This window comes from Cryptomeria japonica, chromosome 2 (genome assembly GCF_030272615.1).
Source record: "Cryptomeria japonica chromosome 2, Sugi_1.0, whole genome shotgun sequence".
Classification (NCBI taxonomy): domain Eukaryota; kingdom Viridiplantae; phylum Streptophyta; class Pinopsida; order Cupressales; family Cupressaceae; genus Cryptomeria; species Cryptomeria japonica.
The window spans coordinates 675,929,526-675,936,180 of NC_081406.1; positions in this window are offsets into that span (position 1 = coordinate 675,929,526).

The following is a 6,655-nucleotide window of genomic DNA, read 5'->3' on the forward strand; positions in this document are numbered from 1 at the left end:
CTTAGCTCTTGATATAGATCTTCATCCTATCACTCCAGATTCTGTAGTTTTCCCTACTGAACTTCGGACCTCCTTTTTTCTTCATGTTCTCCTAGATCTTTTCCTCAATCTATTAAGCTTAAAATCAAGAGGACCTGGATAGCTTTGATACCAACTGATAATATGATGAAACTATATGGATCCTGTCAACTACTGAGAGGTGGGGTGAATTGGTAGATAGAAAATAAAATAAAACTTTCACCAAACAAACTTTCAACTCAGAATCCAATCACTTAACTAACTAGTTTTGTCACTGTATCAAAAACTGCAACTACACTATCAAACTTTATCAATTGACCAAAATATCAATGATATAATACAACAGATCTGAAACTCAAAGACCATTTAACCAAAACATTAAACCACTTTACTAAAATTAGTAATAGCTCATTTCAAATCATTTCTGGTCATCTAAACATATCTAAGTGGATTTACCAATCATTCATATCAACCACATAAAAAACACATCCACAAAATCATTCACCACTTGACACAATGATTTTTCACGTGGAAACCCAAATGGGAAAAACCACAGTGGGGATGAATACCCACAAGTGTACACACCCAAAATTGTCCAGTCTAATTAAATAAATATTTATTTTTATTTAATTATCTAAGCTTAATTCTTCTATTAATTAAATAAATCTTTATTTATTTAATTAATTCATTTCTCCTCTTCTAGCCTTATTTCTCATTTAAATAAATACATTTATTTATTTAAATTATCCTTTTCTTAAATTAAATAAATATCTTATTTATTTAATTGATCCCACTTCTTCTATTAATTAAATAAATCTTTATTTATTTAATTAATTCATTAACCTTTTCTACCCATGACACATGGCATTCATCTCTTAATTCATACACGACTTACCCCTTTCATTATTTTATTATTTCTTTTACCTACCCTCTAATCATAGCCGACCTCCTTTTACACCTCTCAATCTTATCCCTCCATTTCATATAGTGTCTTCTATATAAGGAGATACTTCCTTCATTATCAAACCCTAATGAATTTTATGCACTTGACTACACTACGATCCTACTTGCAACCACATTCCGTTCTTTGTTGAGCTCTTGTGCACATAAAATCTGAGAGCAAATATATTAAGCAAGATCAATGGAGATAGGAAGAATGGAGACCAAAACCCTATTGGACATATGATGGTATAAGCTTTGTGATTTCATTTGATTTGCATTGTCTTAGGTAATCTTCATATGTTATGGTGGATCTTTGTTGTTGTTGGGCTAGGGTTTTGTGGTTGAATTCATTTAGCCTTTCAATATTGTTATTATTGTTTTCCATTTTCACCATATACATTTTGGCACGTCCAGTGGGACTCTTGTCCCTTTTGCATTTAACATCCTTGTTGTAGATTTTGTGTTTTGAAGTTGCAGATCTGACATTTTTTGACAGCATTTTGATATTTCATCTGCGTACTTTCGGATCGCATTTTTGATTTTCTGGCGCGTCTGCGACACCTGGAATCGCGTCTATGTTATCGGCAATATTTTATTTTTTGTAGGTTCTGAGAATCGCATTTGTGTTATTAAGTCGCGTCTGCAGAGTTTGTAGTTGTGTCTATGTCCAGAGGCCGCGTCTGCGTTCTGGAGCCATGTCTGTGTCAGAAAGGCACGTCTGTGTTGAGGGTAATCGCGTCTGTGTTCACCGGTTTCAAATTTTGGGTTTATTGATTCAGTTTTGGGTTTTACATTTAGGGTTTCAGATCTAGTTATTTTGAGCTAACATTTTCAGATCTAGCTAACAAAATTGGTGCAGCTTATCTTGAAAGCAAAATCGTTTGGTTGAAGGCCCCTATTTTCACAAAGTCTTTTGGATTTAAAATTTACCTAACTTGTGTGCTTGCAGGAAGGGGTGATTATTTGAAACAATCCAAACTACTAACAACTCTTTGTTGTAGGTCCTTGGCAAGGGTTTTGATTTTTATTGTATGCCTTGTTTTCATAGATTAGCAAACACTTCCATTGGTGCACTAAAATTGAATCATTGTCTTTTATGTCTTGAGAAATAGGCTCTTTTTGTTTAATCTTTAGAGGGCCTGTCTTCCCGTGTGGTCATTAGGACTACTAGTGAGAAGAGAACGACCCAAGTGGTAGCGAGGAAAACCCACCTCTTCCGAACCACTATAAACAACTGTATTCATGGTGAAAACTATGGATAACGTGTGTTGATTAGTTCATACCGACACTATGTCTCCCCATAAACCCGTTTGATCAAATTTATTTTATCAGTTGTAGGGCGTAACCCCTACCGGTTGGGAGCCTTCTGTATTTACAGAGCTGAAAGTGCCGCATGTATGGGCACACAAGCAGATGCCCTTACTAGCACCTTTTTGTTTTAGAAGCCCAAATCCTTCTAGTTGTTGGGGCAGGAGGTCGGACCTCTGGTAGCGGCCCACACACATACGGTTCTTAGTAGAGATACAAAGTTTGCCATGAGGAGTTTTCATGGGGACTGATGCTTGGCTGACCCAAGAAGTGAGTGCCAAGGGTGGAGCCAGTGAGGTCAAGCATCTAAGTATCCACTCTGAATAGCGTAGCCTCGGGGGTAAAACCCTATGTGGGATCAACAACTATTGTCTTGGCTAGCCATAAAAATTGTGCTTGACTTATGTTAAACATTCAAAACATTCAAGACCAAACAGCAAAGTATTTTGTCTTTTGTGTCTTCAATTGTATGCAAAACATTTTTTTTTTACATCAAACAACACACTTTTCTTGGAGTCATTTATAGTCTAGACACTTGCAAACATTGGGTCTTCAATAACACTGTGTCCTCTTGTCACGAAAAACAGTCAAACAGTCTGATTTGGTCACAACAAAACGACTTCACAGATTGAAAAAAAATTGCACAAATTTTGTAGAAACGCATATGTGTCTGACATAATAGTGTCTGTGTTGTATAACCGCATCTATGAAGGGCAGAAACGTGTGTGTGTTCCCAGAATTAACATTGCAATTTGCACAAAATCTCAGAAATGCATCTACGTTGAACAGAACCGCGTCTGTGTCAGGAAACCACGTTTGTGAAGTATACAGGCGCGTCTGCGTTCAGAATTGAAAAACTGTTACAGTCCAGCAAACAAACACAGTCAGTTTCAGAATTCTTGAGCTTCCTAGGTCTTTTCTCTAGGGTTTCATTTAGCATTCAACCTGTCTTTGGGTCTCACAAATTCCATCATTGCTTTACATCTTGCATTACATTCACAATTGTCTAAACTTGAATCAAAAGGTCACTTGCTTGTCCTCATCATACTTTGTCAACACACTACATACAACAACATTTTCCTAAGTGGTCCCTCATCAAGGTTTCTTACCTTTGGGTCTCATTTGGTTTTACTTAGAGTCAAGGTCAACTTACCTCATCAAGAGAAACTATCCTCTCTTTGGAAGTCACACCTACTCTACTACATACATACTTGGTCTTACACTTTGGATATTGCAAGTACACCTCAGATTCATTTACATTCCATCCAACTCTTGGTCTTCCATACTTTTTCCATTTTTCATCTAGTCTCACACATCTCGGTCAATACATAGTTCATGGTTGAAACCCGTCTTCAAAAATCTAGGAGAGAAACTAAAGAGGCTCAAGAGTCTGCAAACATGAGTTCTTATGAGTATGACAATGATATCTTTTTCAATTCTAATCATACTACATTACCTGACATGGATGCCTATAGAAACATTCCAAATGTTGAGAACATGGACACTACAAACAACAATGATACACATAATGATGATATGGACAACTTTTCAATACATTCAGCAGATGTGGAAGAATCCATTATGAATCCCCATTTTAATCGATTGGTTGAAGAAATAATGAGGAGGGATAGACAATACTTCTTACAACTGATGGCACAAAGTGGAGCCAAGATACCTCGTGATTTTGACATGTCTCAAATAATGGAAAATCGACCTTTGCAAAAACCTCACTCCAACATGGATCAAAGGAGACCTAATAGTGGAGGCAATAGAGGACCACATATGGTACCTGAATCACCATCATCTTTGTTTCAAAAACCAGAGGTCCCATACACACATGGTCAAGCATATGATACTCACCTTCGCAGACCATTATGGAAGTCTTATGCAGACAGATATGCTCAATCACATACCAATGCTAAGGATCAACCACCAAAGTAATTGGATATTCAAAGGCATGCTCAAAATTTGGACACAAGGAAACCCCGTGTCAAATTTGGGGGAAACACATTAGAACATGACATGCCTGTAGAATATGGTATACATGCACAAAATAGATATGGTGTTCCTCAACATGAATCTATACCAAGTGGTCCATATACGCAGCATCGCTATAGACCTCCTCCATATGAACATGTGTATGATCAATATCATCCATATATGCAACATGATCCTCCTCCTATTGGTGCCTCAAGCATGGGGTATGGTCCAAGAAGTTAATCTCCACCTAAGAGCAATTTGGAACAACAAATTAGGGACTTACAAAAGAAAATGGAGGACATAAATACACCAAAGCCAACATACACAATGAGAGACATATGTCCTTATCCATTTGACAAGAGCATTCCAATACCTCCATTTCCTACACACTTTGTGACACCTAAATTTGATAAGCATAGAGGAAAAGCGGATCCTAAGGCACACATAAGATAGTTTTTCACAGCTTGCATTGAGGTAGCAGCAGAAGAGACATATTTGATGAGATTATTCCCACAAAGCCTAGGTGATCAAGCTATGGAAAGGTTCTCCCAACTTCCACCTGGAATTAAGTCATGGGGTGAATAGCAAAGGCATTTATTCAACATTTCTCCTACAATATAGAGACAGACATATCAGTCACTACTTTATGCAACACCAAGCAAAAAGAGGGAGAATCTTTTGCATCATTCTTACAAAGATGGAGAAATCTAGCTAGCAGATGCTCTTGTGAAATTCCACAAAAACAAATGGTAGAAATGTTCACCCAAAACGTTAACAAAGACATTGGCTATGATCTAAGGAAAGCTTGTTTGTCCACCTTCAAGGACGTTATTGAAAAAGGCTTAGTGATAGAAAAGGTCCTAATTGAACAAGGAGTCATTAGGATATTCAAGGAAAACAAAGATGACTTTAAAGGAAAAGATAAGCCAAGATTTTCGAATAAAAACAAGGACACAGTCAATGATGGTGTTGTTGATGCCAATACAGTGCGACCCAAATTCATTTTTTCCAGATCAAACAATCAAGTGAATACTCAAACAACTTCCAGATCATGAAGGAATTACACTCCATTGGGAGAACCACTTGAGTCAGTTTTCAAAAAGCTAGTGGCAAACAAGGTAATCACCATTCCAGATTTTCCTCCATATGAGCCAAAGGTCAAACCAAATTGGTGGAATGATGATGAGTATTGTGAATTTCATAAGAGTAAGGGTCATAAGACAGAAAATTGTCATCGACTGAAGAACATCATACAAGATCTCATTGATAGGGGTGACATTGAAATTGAGGGACACTCATCCAATCAAGAACATGAGATGTTTAAGGAACCATTCCCAAAACATGACAAGGGAAAAGCTAAAGCCACAGATGACCAAACCAACTATACCAGAGCAACCTATAACTATGATTCAACTATCAATCACATCTTGATGGACAATTATGTCTCTACCATTATCATCAAGGACAAAAACCCTAAGAATTCTACCCAGAGACCCAAGATTGTCTTAAAAGGCATTGGATCTTCTTCCGAACCTACCTCTGAATGTCATGTTACAACCCATCGAGGTAAAATCACTTTGCAAGGTGCTCCAGCCAAGAAGACCGCTTCCTCATCAACCAAACCTGAGTATGACCTTGTAGAATAGTTAGGGAAGACACCTACGCTCATCTCCATCCTTGAGCTATTACGCATATCCCCTACTCATAAAGCCATTCTTGACAAAATCTTGAGAGATATTGTCGTTCCTACTAATTTGAACGTGGACCTGTTTCAAGCCATGGTGGGATATCTTTCTGTTCCACATTCCCTTACTTTCACAGAAGTCGATGACGCCTCCGTAAGTCAGCCACATAATGCACCACTACACGTTGAAGCCTTCATACACAAACATCGAATAAAATGAGTCCTGATAGATGGAGGAGCAGATCTAAACATTTGTACATAGAGCACTATTAAACAATTGGGATATTCTGATAAAGCTGTGAATTCTACAAATCAAATCACCATCAAGGCATATGATGATGAAGAACGTTCATCCAAGGGCACAGTCACCTTACCTCTCAGAGTTGGGCCAGTTACAAAGGATGTGGTTTGTCAAGTCTTGGATTTAGATCTCACTTATAACATATTACTAGGACATCCTTGGATTCATGAAATGAGGGTGGTCCCATCCACATATCACCAATGCACTAAGTTTCCTCATAATGGAGTGGAAGTAACAGATAACAGCGATCCTAATCCGTTCATATACTGCAATAACCTCAGATCAAAAACTGAGACCATCATTCCCAGTAATCGTGAAGTTGTTCCTTCCTCAGCATACATTGATCCTGAGTCATTAAAACCTTCGACATCAAAACAAAGTGAGATTAAAGGCAAGTTTCAAGACAAGGGCATGGGGGAATA